At 43.6% G+C, this 15,437-nt stretch overlaps 1 long non-coding RNA gene across 1 annotated transcript in view; it reads right to left on the bottom strand.

The window, feature by feature from the left end:
• LOC103160214 overlaps positions 1–15,437 on the bottom strand; it is a 47,480-nt gene that overhangs the window by 26,953 nt on the left and 5,090 nt on the right. The gene's annotated exons all lie outside the window — the stretch shown is intronic.

Below are 15,437 nucleotides of genomic sequence, written 5' to 3'. Positions count from 1 at the left end.
CCTGACCAGCCAGCAAAAAGCCTGTCTGAGGTGCCCAGCTTGTAAGCAACTATTATGTTCTGACACCATAGGTCTCCGTGGGTGTTACTACCACTGAAATATAGCAAAACAAACATGGAAATCAGTTATGTCATATGGTGTTCAGCATTAAGTAAAATTAGGGTGAGAGGTCTGTAGAGGGTCAGAGAATGCCCAGGTGATATTTGGAGGAATTGGACAGGAAGGACCCTATAGTGAGGCAGCATTTGAGAAGAGATGAAGGAAATAAGGGGGTGGGGTGGGGAGAGGCTTGTACCTGTGTAAATGTTTCAGACAGAAGAAATGACAAGAAGAAAGGTTCTTCAACAGGAACATTTCCAGCCTCTTCAGAGCACAGGGGACAAGAGGAAGACAGCAGGGAATGGATGGGGCCAGACAGGTAGCAGGCCAGTCCCATTGTACAGTGTAGACCATGATAAGAAATCTGGATTTTACAGTGAGTGAGAGGAGATACTGGAGAGCATTAAGAAATGACATCATCGAACTTATGTTTTGAAAATATGACTGCAGCTGTGGGTGGAATCAGTCTGTGGAGTTGGGGAAGCAGATAGGTGGTGACACAGCTCTGCTCTGCAGGCTAATGAAGCCTGTCTGAAAAGAGGTGACAGTGATGTCATTTGGAGCAAGGTGGGGAGATGGAGCTGGTAAGAGGTGGCCAGATATTATTTTGAGGGGACAACTGACCACTAGGGTCTGCTGATCTTGACTGGGATTTAAGGGCTGGAGCCAAGTTTAAATCCACAGGTTTTGGCTTGAGTGACTGGAAGATCAGATATCTTATAGTTGATAAGGAAGACTGTGATAGGGAGGACAGTGGGAAGAGGAGAGTAGGATGGGAACCAAGAGTTTTAGACATTTTGGCTTCAGAGGGGTGCTGTGGGTGGAACCTGGGGTCTTGCCTATAATAGGCAAGTGCTCTATGATTGAGCTACACCCCCAGTCAATATGTTACATTTGAAGTGTTTGTAACATATCCCAGTGAAGAAGGGGTGTAGGCAGATGAGATGGTAAATCTGGAAGTCTGGAGAGGTCTAGATTTGAGATATAACTTTGGGGAACTTTCAAATGGCATTTAAGGTCACAAGAATGAACTGGGCATAGTGGTGCTCACGTGAAATCCCAACACTCTAGAACCTGATTCAGGACTGATATTTCAAAGCCAGACTAGCAACATAGGAAGAACTTTCTCCAAGAAAAACATTCCCAGCACTTGGAAGACAGAGGCCAGCCTGGCTTATGTAGAGAGTAATAGGACAGTTAGGGCTACATAGACAGACCCTAAAAAGTCTTTTTGTTTGTTTTTGTTTTTCGAGACAGGGTTTCTCTGTGTAGCTTTGGAGCCTATCCTGGCACTCGCTCTGGAGACTAGGCTGGCCTCGAACTCACAGAGATCCGCCTGCCTCTGCCTCCTGAGTGCTGGGATTAAAGGTGTGTGCCACCAACCCGGCGCAGAGGCAGAGGCAGGTGGATCTCTGTGAATTGGAGGCCAGCCTGGTCTCCAGAGCGAGTGCCAGGATAGGCTCCTCACCATTCAATCAGTATATCACTATATTAAAAGTATAGAGTGCTGGATGATGATGATGATGATGATGATGATGATGATGGTACACGCCTTTAATCCCAGGACTCAGAAATCAGAGGCAGAAGGGTCTCTATGAGTTCGAGGCCAGCATTGTCTACAGAGTGAGTTCTGAGACAGCCAAGGCTACACAGAGAAACCCTGTCTCTGGGGAGGGGGTTGTAGAGAGAAGAGGGATCTGATGACAGCCCTACATTTAGGCCAAAAGAATGGGAGAATAAAGCAAAGGAGATGGGGTGAGGGTAGCCTGCAGAGCCAGAGAAAGACCAGAACAGTAGATGGGATGGGGGGCTTCAGAGTCTTGGCAGAGGATTTCAGACTTAGGCATTCCCAAGAATCTGGCAAAATGCAATCTGAGAGGGTCCTATTGGATTCAGTCACACAGAGATCCTTGGAAAGTGGTAAGAGCCATCCTGGAGAACTGGAAACAGGAGCTTGTCAGTTTCAGTTTGTTTTTAAAGGGAGGAAAGATTTATTTTGGCTCATGGCTAAAATCACTATTATGCTAGGGAAGGGATAGTGGCAGAAGTGGTTCTGCCTCTACCAGTGGACTATAAAGAAGAAAACTCTGGAGTGCTTCACAAATTCCATGCCATCTTATCATTCCAATTTAAGTGTATGTGCTGCTGAAGTGAGCACATGCCAATTTTTTGAGGAACACTTTACTGTAAGGAGTGGAGACTGGAGTGGTAGCTAGAAAGGATATGGGATCAAAGAGACAGTTTTTGTCCTTTGTTTTAGATGGAGTAGCACAGCAGCTTAATTACACAGTGTACATAATCAAGAGTGGTGCTGCAGGATAGGATATGATGCAGTTGTGTGAGTGAGGTAATTGCTAAGGAGGGGGAAGTCTGGAAACTCTAGGTAAATATACTGTGAACATGCAGGAGTAGGGATAGGGAAGGGGTGCTGTGGGGGATGGGGATCCTGGAGGAGCAGATGCTCACTGAGAGCTGGGCGCTGTTGGGCAGGGTGGCTAAGTGCTTATCCTGCCACCTGCTGGGCTGAATACTGCATGTATGTTATCAGTTGAGGCCTGAGGACAATCTCATTAGATGAGTATTGTCTATGTTTTACAGATAAAGAAACTGAGGCTGAGAGGGAAAATGTTCTGCAGTCAGCAAACAGCAAAGCCAGCCTTCGCAGCTGCCCCACCAGGCTAGCCAAACACCTGCACTCCAGATGTTTAGGATGGACTTGATGAGATAAGGCCTACATATGGGGGCAATTAAAAAACAAACAAACAAACAAAAAACTCATGTAATACAAGTACTGCCCACAGACAACCTAGGAGTCCAAAGCCACAGAAGTGTGGGTTCTCAGGAAGCAGAGAGCATCTGGGGTAGAGGAATACAGTAACTATCCTGCAGAAGCCTCTAGTGCAAAGGCCTCCTCCTCCTGCTGCACTGGAGTTCCCTGCTTACCCTCATGTGTCCCCAGCCTTTGGATTCACAGTTTCCCTGCTTCTTAACCCTTTCACTGCAGGATGGATGCAGAGGCTCTGAGCATTCTCAGTAGTTTTGTGTTTTGTCTTTTTTTTTGGGGGGGGGTTATGAGACAGGGTTTCTCTGTGTAGCTTTGGAGTCTGTCCAGTCAAGTTTTGTCTTTTTTAAATCTGCCAATTTTTAAGCCAGGTGTGGTGGCACACACCTTTGATCCCAGCACTTAGGAGGCACAGACAGGTGGATCTCTTGAGTTTGAGGCCAGTCTGGTCTGCAGAGAGAGTTACAGGACAGCAAAGGCTGAACAGAGAAAATCTGTCTCAAAAAACCTAAAATAAATAAATAAATAAAATCTGCCAATTTTATATTTGACTCCAGATCCAGTGATATGTCTGAAGTATCTGTTTTAACATAAAAATAAATGAAAACCCTTCAGGAAGATGTGTTTGTGTGGCTTAAGCTGGCTCCCTAAGCCTCTGACATCTGAGCAGCACCATGTAACGGTAAATAAGTACTCACTGGAAGAAATGGGAGGTATTCAGTCCTTGACTGATACCTGAAGTATAAGAGGAAATGAACTTTCCTCCTCTAGTTAATTTTGGTCATGGTTTTATCACAGCAGTAGAAATCAAACTAAGGCAGGACGTGTATGGTCAGGATCGATGTATACAGAGGCGTGTCATGTGTGGCACACTCCCTGTCAGTGGCAGTACAATCAAAAGCTAGCATCTGGGGAGCTGGAGAGACAGCTAAGCAGGTTAAGAATACTTGTTACTCTTGCAGGAGAGCTGACTTTGGTTTCTAGCACCCACATGGCAGCTCACAACTACTCATAACCCTAGTTCCAGGGACTCTGACACCCTCTTCTGGTCTCTGCTGGCACCAGGCACACAAGTAGTACACATGTATACACACAGGCATAACATAAAACAAAACAAACAAAAGCCACTAGCAGATGTGCTTGTGCTCGTGTGTTTAGCACTGGTCTGTGTGCATTTTATCCTCAGAGCTGCTCTACACACAACTACAGCACTTCTTTTTATTTATTTATTTATTTATTTATTTATTATACAGTCTTGTGCCTGCATGCCAACAGAGGGCACCAGATCTCATTCAAGGTGGTTGTGAGCCACCAAGTGGTTGCTGAGAATTGAACTCAGGACCTCTGGAAGAACAGTCAGTGCCCTTAACTGCTGAGCCATCTCTCCAGCCCCTACAGCACTTCTTATACAGTTATTTTGAAGAGGATGCTCATGCACAGAGAGGTAAAATAGTTGCTCTGGGCAACACAATATATGAGATTTGATCCCAGAGTCCAGTTCCATGCCTGTTTCCTTTGTCATGTGGGATAAAATCAATGAGCCAGGCTTGGGCCAAGAAAGGGCTCTTGAGCTGGACAGTGTCTGTGGTAACAATAGTGCCTAAATGTTTCTGAATAGAAGAGACAAGATCAAGAGAGCCATCCTAAAAAGTCTGTCTGGCCAGGTATGAAAGAATGAAAGGAACTGTCACCCAGCATGGTGGCACACACCTTTAATCCCAGCATTCAAGAACAGAGGTAGGCAGATCTCTGAGTGTGAGGCTGGCCAGATCTATATAGCAAGCTACAGGACAGCCAGTGCTACATAGAGAAACCCTGTCTCAAAAAAAAAAAAAAAAAAAAGAGCAAAAGAAAGAAAGTGTGTGTGTGTCTTGGAGCAGGAGGAGTGGTAATGTAGGGAGAAAGACCAAGTAGGAAGCTACTGAATATTCAAGACGTGGAGTACTAAAACCTTGGATTAACAGGGACAATGTGAAGGACAAAGACTGTTGTGAAGGAAGTTGGCAAAGACTAGTATTTGGGAATGGAAGAACAGGAGGAGGTGCCAGAAATGACTCAGGGTCTCAGTTTGGGTGGTTGAAAGAACACTGATGCCATGAACAGAAAAGTTGGGATGGGAGGGGAGACAGGCTTGATTTTTACACATGGTTACTCTGATGACAGGTATCCAGATAGAAATTTTGGTAGGCAATGTAAACAGAGTTCAAGTCCAGAAGAGAGGATGGGGAGGGGATGACATCCAGAGACAGAGACTCATGTGCACACAAAGGACCACTGACCCCAAGAATTGGGTAAATCTGTTGAGAATAAAGAGACAGGAAAAGGTGCAAAGACAGCACTTAGGAAAATTCTCTTTAGAAGGTGAATGAAGATCCAGCCAACCAGAGGAGGAAATGGCAGAAAGACCAGTGAGGTGCAATGTCACCAAGGCTGACAAGGCAGTCAGCTGCAGAGCTATCTGGACAGGAGCTGTTAGGGAGAACATTCAGATGAATCCCAGACTCTATCTTCACATTTCCCCTTCCTCTCTTCTTATTTTGTGCTTCTATTTGGGCTTTCTCAATGTCATGGCAATGATGAAGACCACACTAACCCTCGGGAATCACACTGACTCATTCTCACTGATTCAGGTGTGGCAGCATTCATCCACCCTCAGACCATGTTGCCAGCCAGGGCAAGCCTGATGGAAGGACCCACAGAGGCTAACTGAGCAGTAGACAGATGAGCCCAATGTGCGGTTCAAGTGATTGTAGACCATGGGCTAGGTCCTAGGTCCTTCTTGGGCCCAAGTTTGACTCTTTGTAACTTGAAGGAAAAGGCCTCCAGTTCTAATTTTGAGGCTGCCTCTGACACCACACTATGAGGTGCTGATTGCTGACTCTAGCCCTTCCTGCACCCTGTTTTTCTCTCTGTGAAGCCTTGCGTAAGATGAGCTAAAGATCCCTCCTTTCTCCCTGTGGTGGCCTGTTTGTATTTGTTACTGCATGCCACTTAGGACAACAATCCATGCATTGTCCTCACTGCTACAGGGGATTTGGTCTTTGCCCACCTACAGCAGGGTCAGTTCTATGGCTGACACCCTTCCCCCTTCATGTTCACATCTGGTTTTGGTCTACTTGCCCTATCAAGCCTGTGAAATAATTTACAATGTGAAGGTTGCTCCTAAGCTTTAGTGAAACCTAGACTCTACCTAAATCACTCCTCTGTCAAGATCAGAAGCTGGTGCTTTCCTGTTTCCAAGCCTTGGCCTCCAGGGGCCAGCCAATTCAGTGCAGCCTATTCAGGTCCACTGAGGGACAGAGTGGAGGCAAGCATCATGTGCTCCTCGGTCACCAGCCAGGATCCGATCAGTATATCAGGATCCCTACACTGCTCAAGTGCAAATTCATCCGACCCCAAGGCTATTTGTTTGATATCCTTCATTGAAATCATAAATGCAGCTATCCCTTTCAGTCTCTATCTGGAAACCAATTCTGCAGGTCCACTCATATGTGTAAAATGACAGGTCTAAGGTTATTGACTGTAACACTCTGTGAGAGCAGAGCATAAATAGCAGAAAGCCCAGTGGGGCCTAGTGGAGTGAAGTACCTGATGGACATAAAACTGCAGAAGTTCTTCATGTACTGGCTTATTTGACTTAATTCTAAGACATAGAGAAGGAAGGAAAAAGATTTGCAGAAAAGTATGCATTTGAGCAAAAATATGTATGTATGTATAAGGCTGAACGTGTTGGCTCAGAGTTTAGTATACTAAGATCCTGGGTGTGATCCCAGTAACACCCCCCACACACACACAAACACAGAGTTTGTTTTAGGCATACAGTATCTCTAAAAAGGCGACCAAAAGCCAAGCTTTGGTGGCCCGCACCTTTAATCCTAGCACTCGGGAGGCAGAGGCAGTTAGATATCTGTGAGTTCAAGGCCAGTCTGGTCTACAGAGTGAGTTCCAGGACAGGCTCCAAAGCTACACAGAGAAACCCTGTCTCAAAAAACAAAAACAAAAACAAACAAACAAAAGAGGCAATCAAGAAATTTATGCCATTAGGGCTGGCAAGATGGCACAGTGGGTAAAGGCACTTACCACCAAACTTGATAATCTGAGTTTGATCCTCATGATACAATGGAAGGAGATAACTAACGCTCACAAATTTTCCTCTTGCTGGGCAGTGGTGGCTCACGCCTTTAATCTCAGCACTCGGGAGGCAGAGGCAGGTGGATCTCTGTGAGTTCGAGACCAGCCTGGTCTATAAGAGCTAGTTCCAGGACAGCCTCCAAAAGCCACAGAGAAACCCTGTCTTGTAGAACCCAAAACAAAACAAATTTTCCTCTGACCTCCACATGCCCACCCAGTATCACTAAAAACAAATAAATATAATTAAAAAAAGAAATTGACAGGAAGGCAATTTGTGCCTTAGAAGTAAGAAAATAGCCGGGAGTTGGTGGTGCACGCCTTTAGTCCCAGCATTCGGGAGGCAGAGGCAGACAGATCTCTGTGAGTTCGAGGCCAGCCTGGTCTACAGAGTGAGTTCCAGGACAGCCTCCAAAACAATACAGAGAAACCCTGTCTCGAAAAATGAAAAAAAAAAAAAAAGGAATAAATATAGGTATGGTGTTCATGCCTTTAATCTCAGCAATCAGTTACCTTGCTTTTTGTTTATTTTGTTTTTGGTCCTGTCACGAAAAAGGTAAAAAAAAAATTCATTTGAGTAGTTAATTTTGAATTATTTAATTAAATTACCTATCCAATCAATTTAAAACAACCTCATTACCAGGTTTATGCCTATGTTTAAAGAGTATTTGAAATACTAGAAATTCCCAGGTGTGATGAAATGTAACTATAATCCCAGGATTTGGGAGGTGGAGACAGGATCAGGAGTTCAAGGCCAGCCTCAGCTACAAAGTGAGCTCAAGGTTAACATGGTTCCTTGAGACCTAGTCATAAAAAATGATGATGATGATGATGATGGAGGAAGAAACAATGTCATGGGGTAAAAGGCCACTGTGCCATGCACTGCAACATTTCTGTGACTATGCATGGACTCATGATGCTGCCCTCTGTTACATTCATTCACTGGGAGAGAAAGGATTCCTACCTAGTCCTGGGGTGGGGAGCTTTTCCAAACACTCTTCCTAGCAGGCTCATTTTCCCTTTTACCTGGTAGTGCCCCAACACTGGCATGAGGGGTGACTTGTCAAGACAACAGATTTAGCAGAAGTTCAAACCTGATGACTCTAGCATGAACACAAGCACTTTCGGTAGCTGGTGAATGAGCACATATAGGACACCTGCTGGCGTGGGAAGGAAGAGCCCTGCCCCCATTACTACATGCTCAGCCCCACTCCAGTAACCTCAGACAGCACCCTCTGCCAGCCAGGTGCAACGGAAACAGGTAGAAGCCCAAAATAGCCTGGCTCTGGAGGGAGGGTCTGAAGGAGGCATGACAACAGGTCAACCATCACTCAACCCCAAATCCCAGAGTCACTTCAACAAACAAATCAATGTGTGCACATGGCACTGAAGAATAGTGAAAACAGCCCCTGACCTCTCTATGGGGGCCTCATTAACTATTCTGCCCAACGTGGCATCAGAGCTAACGATGTGAGGAAGATTTCCTGGCTGATGTGCAATGATTGATCTCAAAGATAAATTGTGAAATACGTAGTAAACTCCCTTAGGAAAGAAAGAGAAGTAAATTATGTATTGATTTAAAAAAATCCAGGAAGTGTAAACAGAAATGCTGGGGTAGGTAGAATGGAAGGAGGATGCAAAGCCAAGCTTCTCTAAGAATATTTTATACAGTTTGGCTCTTGAACTATATAATTGTGTTAAAGATGTTATATGAAGAGACTTCTAGGATGTAAGTTAAAAAATAAAAAATAAAAAAAATACACAGATGTTGGGAAACATGCTGTGAAAAAAAATGGAGAAAAATTATGGAATGGGAAGGTAAGAGGAGAAAAATCTTCCAGGATGGAGTTTAGAATTGGAGATAGTAATGTGCATTTTAAAAAGTCATCTTTAAGCCAAGCGGTGGTGGCGCACGCCTTTAATCCCAGCACTCGGGAGGCAGAGGTAGGTGGTGCATCTCTGTGAGTTCGAGGCCAGCCTGGTCTCCAAGAGCTAGTTCCAGGATAGGCTCCAAAGCCACAGGGAAATCCTGTCTCGAAAAACCAAATAAATAAATAAATAAATGATTTAAAAAATAGTAATCTCCATGAGATTCAGCCACAGTGTTGTATATCAGGCCCTTCACTTACTGTGTGTGGAGTGAGGAGCGTGAGAGCAGAGAAATGAATTCCAGGTAAAGGGTTATTAGGGAGTCAGTCACAAGAGGAGGCCTGTAAAAACTCAACTGGAATGAAGTGGAGGGAGCAGAGAGGAAGAGAAAAGGAAAGGTTCAGGCCACACTGCCCCTTCCAGCCGACAGCCAGAGCGCAGATATGAGTCTCAGGAGTGAGGTCAGAAGATAGAAAGGTTTGTGCTTCGCCAACCAGTTACCCAGAGGATGAGTGAGGCCTTTGTTCTGCGGGCCCTAGTTAGGAAGGAGGAATGCTTGATGACTGTCCCCATGGCCACAGGCCACAGGCCTGGGGGAGAGGCAGGTCACAAATGAGTTAAGCTGAACTCATTTATTTTTATGACTGAGTAATATTCCATCATGTGAATAAGCCCAAATGAATTAGCCATTTATCAGCTGGTGGATGTTTTCAATTATTTCTAGTTTTGGATCCTGATGAATAAAGCTGTTATAAACAGTCATGTACAAGTCTACATATCCATTTTCTATTTCTCTTGGGTAAATGCCAAAAAGTCAGATTACTGGGTTGTATATCATATGGGTATTTTCTTTTATTTATTTATTTATTTATTTATTTTTATATTTTGGTTGTGAGCCTAGCCTTTTACGGCCTATTTATTTATTTTTAAAGATTTATTTTATTTCAGGTGTATGAATGTTTTGCCTGCATGTGTACTATGTGTGCCTATGGAGGCCAGACTAGGGCATCAGATTCCCTGGAACTGGATTACAGATGTGAACTGTATTGTGGGTACAGGTCCTCTAGAAGAGTAGCCAGTGCTCCTAACCACTGAGCAATCTTTCCAGCCCATGTATATTTAATTTTAGAATAAACAGTAAATTCATCTCCCAATATGAGTCTACCATTTTATATTTCCATCAGTATGTAGGATAGTTTTAGGGGTATAATTCAATGGTGCTTAGCATGCTTATTACCTAGCATGTGTGAAGTCCTTTGCTCCATCCCCAGTATTGAAGAGTAGGGGTGGTTCAGGAGCCTTATATCTTCACCAACATTTCATGGCACCAGCCTTTTAAGTTTCAATCATTCTTTCAAAAAATGTTGCTGGGCAATGGTGGCTCACACCTTTAATCCTAGCACTTGGGAGGCAGAGGCAGGCAGATATCTGTGAGTTCCAGGCCAGCCTGGTCTACAGAACAAGTTCTAGGACAGCCAGGGCTGTTACACAGAGAAACCCTACCTCGAAAAACAAACCAAACCAACCAAACCAAAACAAACAAAACAAAACAAAACAACAGATGGCTCCATAGCTGAGTTTCCTGTAATGCCAGAGGGCAGGACATGTCGTATATGTGTGCAGGTGTGCAGTTAGAAGACATGTCAGAGGAAAACTTTATGAAGTCAAATCTCCTTTTACCTTTACATGGTTTCTGGGGATTGAATTTAAATAGCCATACTTGGTAGCAAGGGCCTTTTCCCTCTGAGCCAACTCACCAGTTCTAAAGTCCTTTTTATTCCTTTAGGAATATTTGTTCACCCCAAAAGAACAAATATTTTCTCCTCTGTCTTTTTCTAGATATTTTATTGTTTTGGCATTCACATTTAGATGTAATACTAATTTCAGGTTAATTTTCAAGCTTTTATTTCTTTTTGTTTTGTTTTGGTTTTGTTTGTTTGTTTTTTGAGACAGGGTTTCTCTGTATAGCTTTGGAGCCTGTCCTGGAACACAGAAATAGAGTTCAAGGTTCAGAGATTTTTTCTTTTTTAAGATGTTATTTTTATTTTAATTATGTGTGTGTGGCAGGGGTATTGTGTGTGCTTGTGAGTGCAGGTGTCTGCTGCAGAGGCTGGATCCCTCTGGTGCGTGAGTTACAGGTGGTTGTGAGCCATCTGACAGGGGTGTTGGGAACTGAACTTAGGGCCTATGGAGGAACAGTATACGCTCTTAACCAGAGGGCCATATTTTTAACATGATTACTTCGTTCAACAACATTCCAATCACTCCATAGAGAAACTCTGCAACTACTGGCAGGAAGTTCCAAGTTCCCTTGGCAACAGCCAACATATTTTCAATCTCTATGGATCTGCCTGTTCTGAACATTTCACACAGAAAAATCATGCAGGGCTGGAGAGAGAGCTCATCAGTTTAGAGCACTTGCTGCTCTTGCAGAGGACCTGGCTTCAATTCCCAGCACCCACAGGGCTGCTCATAACCACCTGTATCTCCAGTTGCAGGGGATCTGATGCCCTCTACTGACCTCCAGGGCACCAGGCACACAGGCACTTCACATGCATGCATGCAGGCAAAACACTCATACATACAAAAGAAAAACAAATAAATCTTTTTTTAAAAAGCCAGGGATTTGATGTCTCTTCTGGCCTTTGTGGGCACTGTATGCGTGCACATACACAAAAAACACCCGTAGACATAAAAAAAAATTTAAATGAAAACAAACAAATAGAATCATGTAGTATATAGTCTTTTACGTCTAGTTTCTTTAATACAAGGATTTCAAGATTCACTCATAAAAAAAAGATTCACTTATAGTATAACCCACAAGTACTTAATTTATTTTGATGGCTGAATAATAATTCATTTTTAAAAACTTGATTACTGATGCTGGGTGTGTTGGCACATGCTTTAATCCCAACACTAGGAAGGCAGAGGCAGGAGGATCTCTGAGTTTGAGGCTAGCCTGGTCTACAGAGTGAGTTCCAGGACAGCCAGGGCTACACAGAGAAACCTTGTCTCAAAAAACAAAGAACAAATAATAACAACAGAAAATTAATTACTTATTGAGTGCTGAATAGGTGGCTCAGTAGTTGACAGCACTGGTTGCTCTTCCAGAGGACCAGAGTTCAAATCCCAGTCACCACATGGTGACTCCCAACTTTCTGTAACTCCAGTCTCAAGGGATCAGACACTCTCTTCTGACTTGTGAGGACACTGCACACATATGGTACACTAATATACATGAAGGCAAAACACCCACACATATAAATATTTTTTTAATTTTTAAAATATATTTCTTTTATGTGTATGGGTATTTGGACTGCATTTATATATGCATACTATGTACATGCCTGGTGCCTGAGAACATAAGAGAATAAAATTCATAATTATTTATGAATTACTTAGTCATAAGTAATTCTAACAGCACAAAAGAACTACAACAGGCTTCCATAACAAAGAACCACAGAGTAAGTGGTTTTTTTCCCCCTCAAGACAAGGTTTCTCTATGTAGTCCTTGATAACCTGAAATTCAGTATGTAGACAATGCTGGACTTGAACTCACAGAGATCCACCTGCCTCTGCCTCCCAAATTTTGGGATTAAAGGCTCGTGCCACCAGGCCTAGCTGAAACACTTTATTTTCATTTTATGTGCATGAGTGTTTCACCTGCGTGTGTGTGTGTGTGTGTGTGTGTGTGTGTGTGTGTGTGTGTGTGTGTGTGTGTGTGTGTGTGTCTGTGTGTGTGTGTGTCTGTGTGTGTGTGTCTGTGTGTGTGTGTCTGTGTGTGTCTGTGTGTCTATGTGCATACGTATTCCTGCATGATGGCCTGTGCATCTGTGTGCCTGTGTAATTGTTCACAGAGCCAACAGAGGGTGCTGGATCCCCTGGAGCTGGTTGTGAACCACCCTACATGAGTACTTATCCAAACTCTGGTCCTCTATAAGAGCAATTAGTGTTTTGTTTTGTTTTTTTTTAAACATTTTTCCAAAGTGTCTTTTTTTAAAGATTATTTATTATTATATATACAGTGTTCTGCCTCCATGCATGCCTGCAGGCTAGAAGCGGGCACCAGATCTCATTACAGATTGTTGTGAGCCACCTTGTGGTTGCTGGAAACTGAACTCATGTTCTCTGGAAGAGCAACCAGTGCTCTTAACCGCTGAGTCATCTCTCCAGCCCTGCAATTAGTGTTCTTAAACAGCAAAGCTATCTCTCCAGCTCCCTGTCCTTGAACTTTTTAAGACTTGATTTTAGGCTATATTAGCCAGGTTTGGCACAACTTTGTTCTACAGAAGGGCTTAGAAAACAGTTGACCTCTGTAAAGACCAAGACAGCATTGTCAGCTATTCCAGTCCATATGGTCTCTGCCATTGTAGTGTAAGTCAGCCTGAGAGAGTATGTAAATAAATAGACAGGTTGTAATGGGCCTGTGCTGAGCCAGACTGGGCAGGCTGTAGATTGTCTTCCCAGCTTCTAGGTCAAGGTCCCTACTCCTACAGCATGGCTTCACTGAGGTCTCATGGAAGCCTAAATATTAATGAAGCATTTCCATTCTGATTAACCCACAATCCAAAGTCTCCTAGGACTGTGGGATCTTTATGGGATCATTAGTATCCCCACTTGACTCCCAGCTGCACAGCAATAGTAAGTCTCTGTTGGTGTCACAAAGTCACCCTGCATATGTGTGTAGCCAACCTCAGCTAAGTATTCATAGAAGTCACATAGACCACTAGGCGGTGGTGGTGCACACCTTTAATCCCAGCACTCGGGAGGCAGAGGCAGGAGGATCTCTGTGAGTTCGAGACCAGCCTGGTCTCCAGAGCGAGTGCCAGGACAGCCTCCAAAGCTACACAGAGAAACCCTGTCTCAAAAAACCAAAAAAAAAAAAAAAAAAAAAAAGTCACATAGACCTTGGACATTCTCTCCTCCATAGCTATCTTTCCTGCAACTTGGAATTTCATTCCCTAGTGATCATTTCTACCTCTTCTAAAACCCAGTAATAGTGACCATACATATTGTAACCAAATTTAGAGCCATTTACCATAATGGGAAGGAAGGCTCTGCCATGGTCTGAATCAGCAAGCCTAAAACTCAGTATCTTTCCCATTTATCCTGCATCATAAAAGCCTACAAGCAATAAAATTCTGTAGAAATAAACATATCTGGGGGGCTGGAGAGATGGCTCAGTGGTTAAGAGAACTGACTGCTCTTCCAGAGGACCGGGGGTCAATTCCCAGAACCTACATGGCAGTTCACAGCTCTAGAAACCCAACACTCTCACACAGACATACATACAGACAAAACACCAAAGTTGGTGGTGCACGCCTTTAATCCCAGCACTCAGGAGGCAGAGGCAGGAGGATCTCTGTGAGTTCGAGGCCAGCCTGGTCTCCAGAGCAAGTGCCAGGATAGGCTCCAAAGCTACACAGAGAAACCCTGTCTCGAAAAACCAAAAAAAAAAAAAAAAAAACCATGAATAACATAAAATTTACTATTTTACCCCTTTTCTTGCTGTATAGCTTAGGCTGGCCTCAAACTCATCCTGATTCAGCCTTCTGTGTGTTGAGATTATAACACGCACTACTATACTCAATTTACTTTCTCATTTTAAAATGTATAATTGGACCAGGTGTGCACACACCTTTAATCCCAGGACTCAGGAGGCAGAGGCAGGCTGATCTTTGCCAGTTTGAGGCCAGCCTGGTCTACATACCAAGTTCTAAGATAGCCAGGGTTTTATAGAGAGACCTTGTCTCAAAACATAAAGTATAGGTCTGGAGAGATGGCTCAGAGGTTAAGAGCACTGTCTGCTCTTCCAGAGGTCCTGAGTTCAATTCCCAGAAACCACATGGTGGCTCACAACCATCTGTTATGAGATCTGGTGCCCTCTTCTAGTGTGCAGATATACATGGAAGCAGAATACTGTATGCATAATAAATAAATAAAATCTTAAAAAATACATAAAGTATATAATTGCTTGGTGACTGAAACAATGTCTCAGTGGGTTAAAAGATGCTGGGTAGCGGTGGTGGCGCATGCCTTTAATTCCAGCACTCGGGAGGCAGAGGTAGGCAGTTCTCTGAGTTCGAGTCCAGCCTGGTGTACAAGAACTAGTTCTAGGACAGCCTCCAAAGCCACAGAGAAATTCTGTCTTGAAAAGCCAAAAAAAAAAAAAAAAAAGAGTGATTAAAAGTTTCAGAGGAATTGGCTTCAATTCCCAGCACCCACATAGTGGCTCACAATCCTCTGTAATTCCAGTCTCAAGGGATCTGATGCTGTCTTCTAACTTTTTTGGGCACTAGGCATGTGGTGCACAGACATACGTGCAGGTAAAACACCCATACACATAAATACATAAATAAAAGTTTAAAACATACACTTGTAGCATCAAGTACATTCACAGGGCTGCAGCTATAGCTCAATGAAAGAACACTTGCCTAGTGAGTATAAGTGAGATCCTAGATTCAGTCACCATACTGTACACACAAAGTACATTTGTAGTGTTATGCAACCCTCAGCACTATCCATTTCCAGAACCTTTTCATTACCAAACAGAAACTCA

The sequence above is a fragment of the Cricetulus griseus genome, chromosome 3 (assembly GCF_003668045.3).
Source record: "Cricetulus griseus strain 17A/GY chromosome 3, alternate assembly CriGri-PICRH-1.0, whole genome shotgun sequence".
NCBI classification, from domain to species: domain Eukaryota; kingdom Metazoa; phylum Chordata; class Mammalia; order Rodentia; family Cricetidae; genus Cricetulus; species Cricetulus griseus.
The sequence above is the reverse complement of the archived record's forward strand: the minus strand, read 5'-3'. Positions and strand labels throughout refer to the sequence as shown.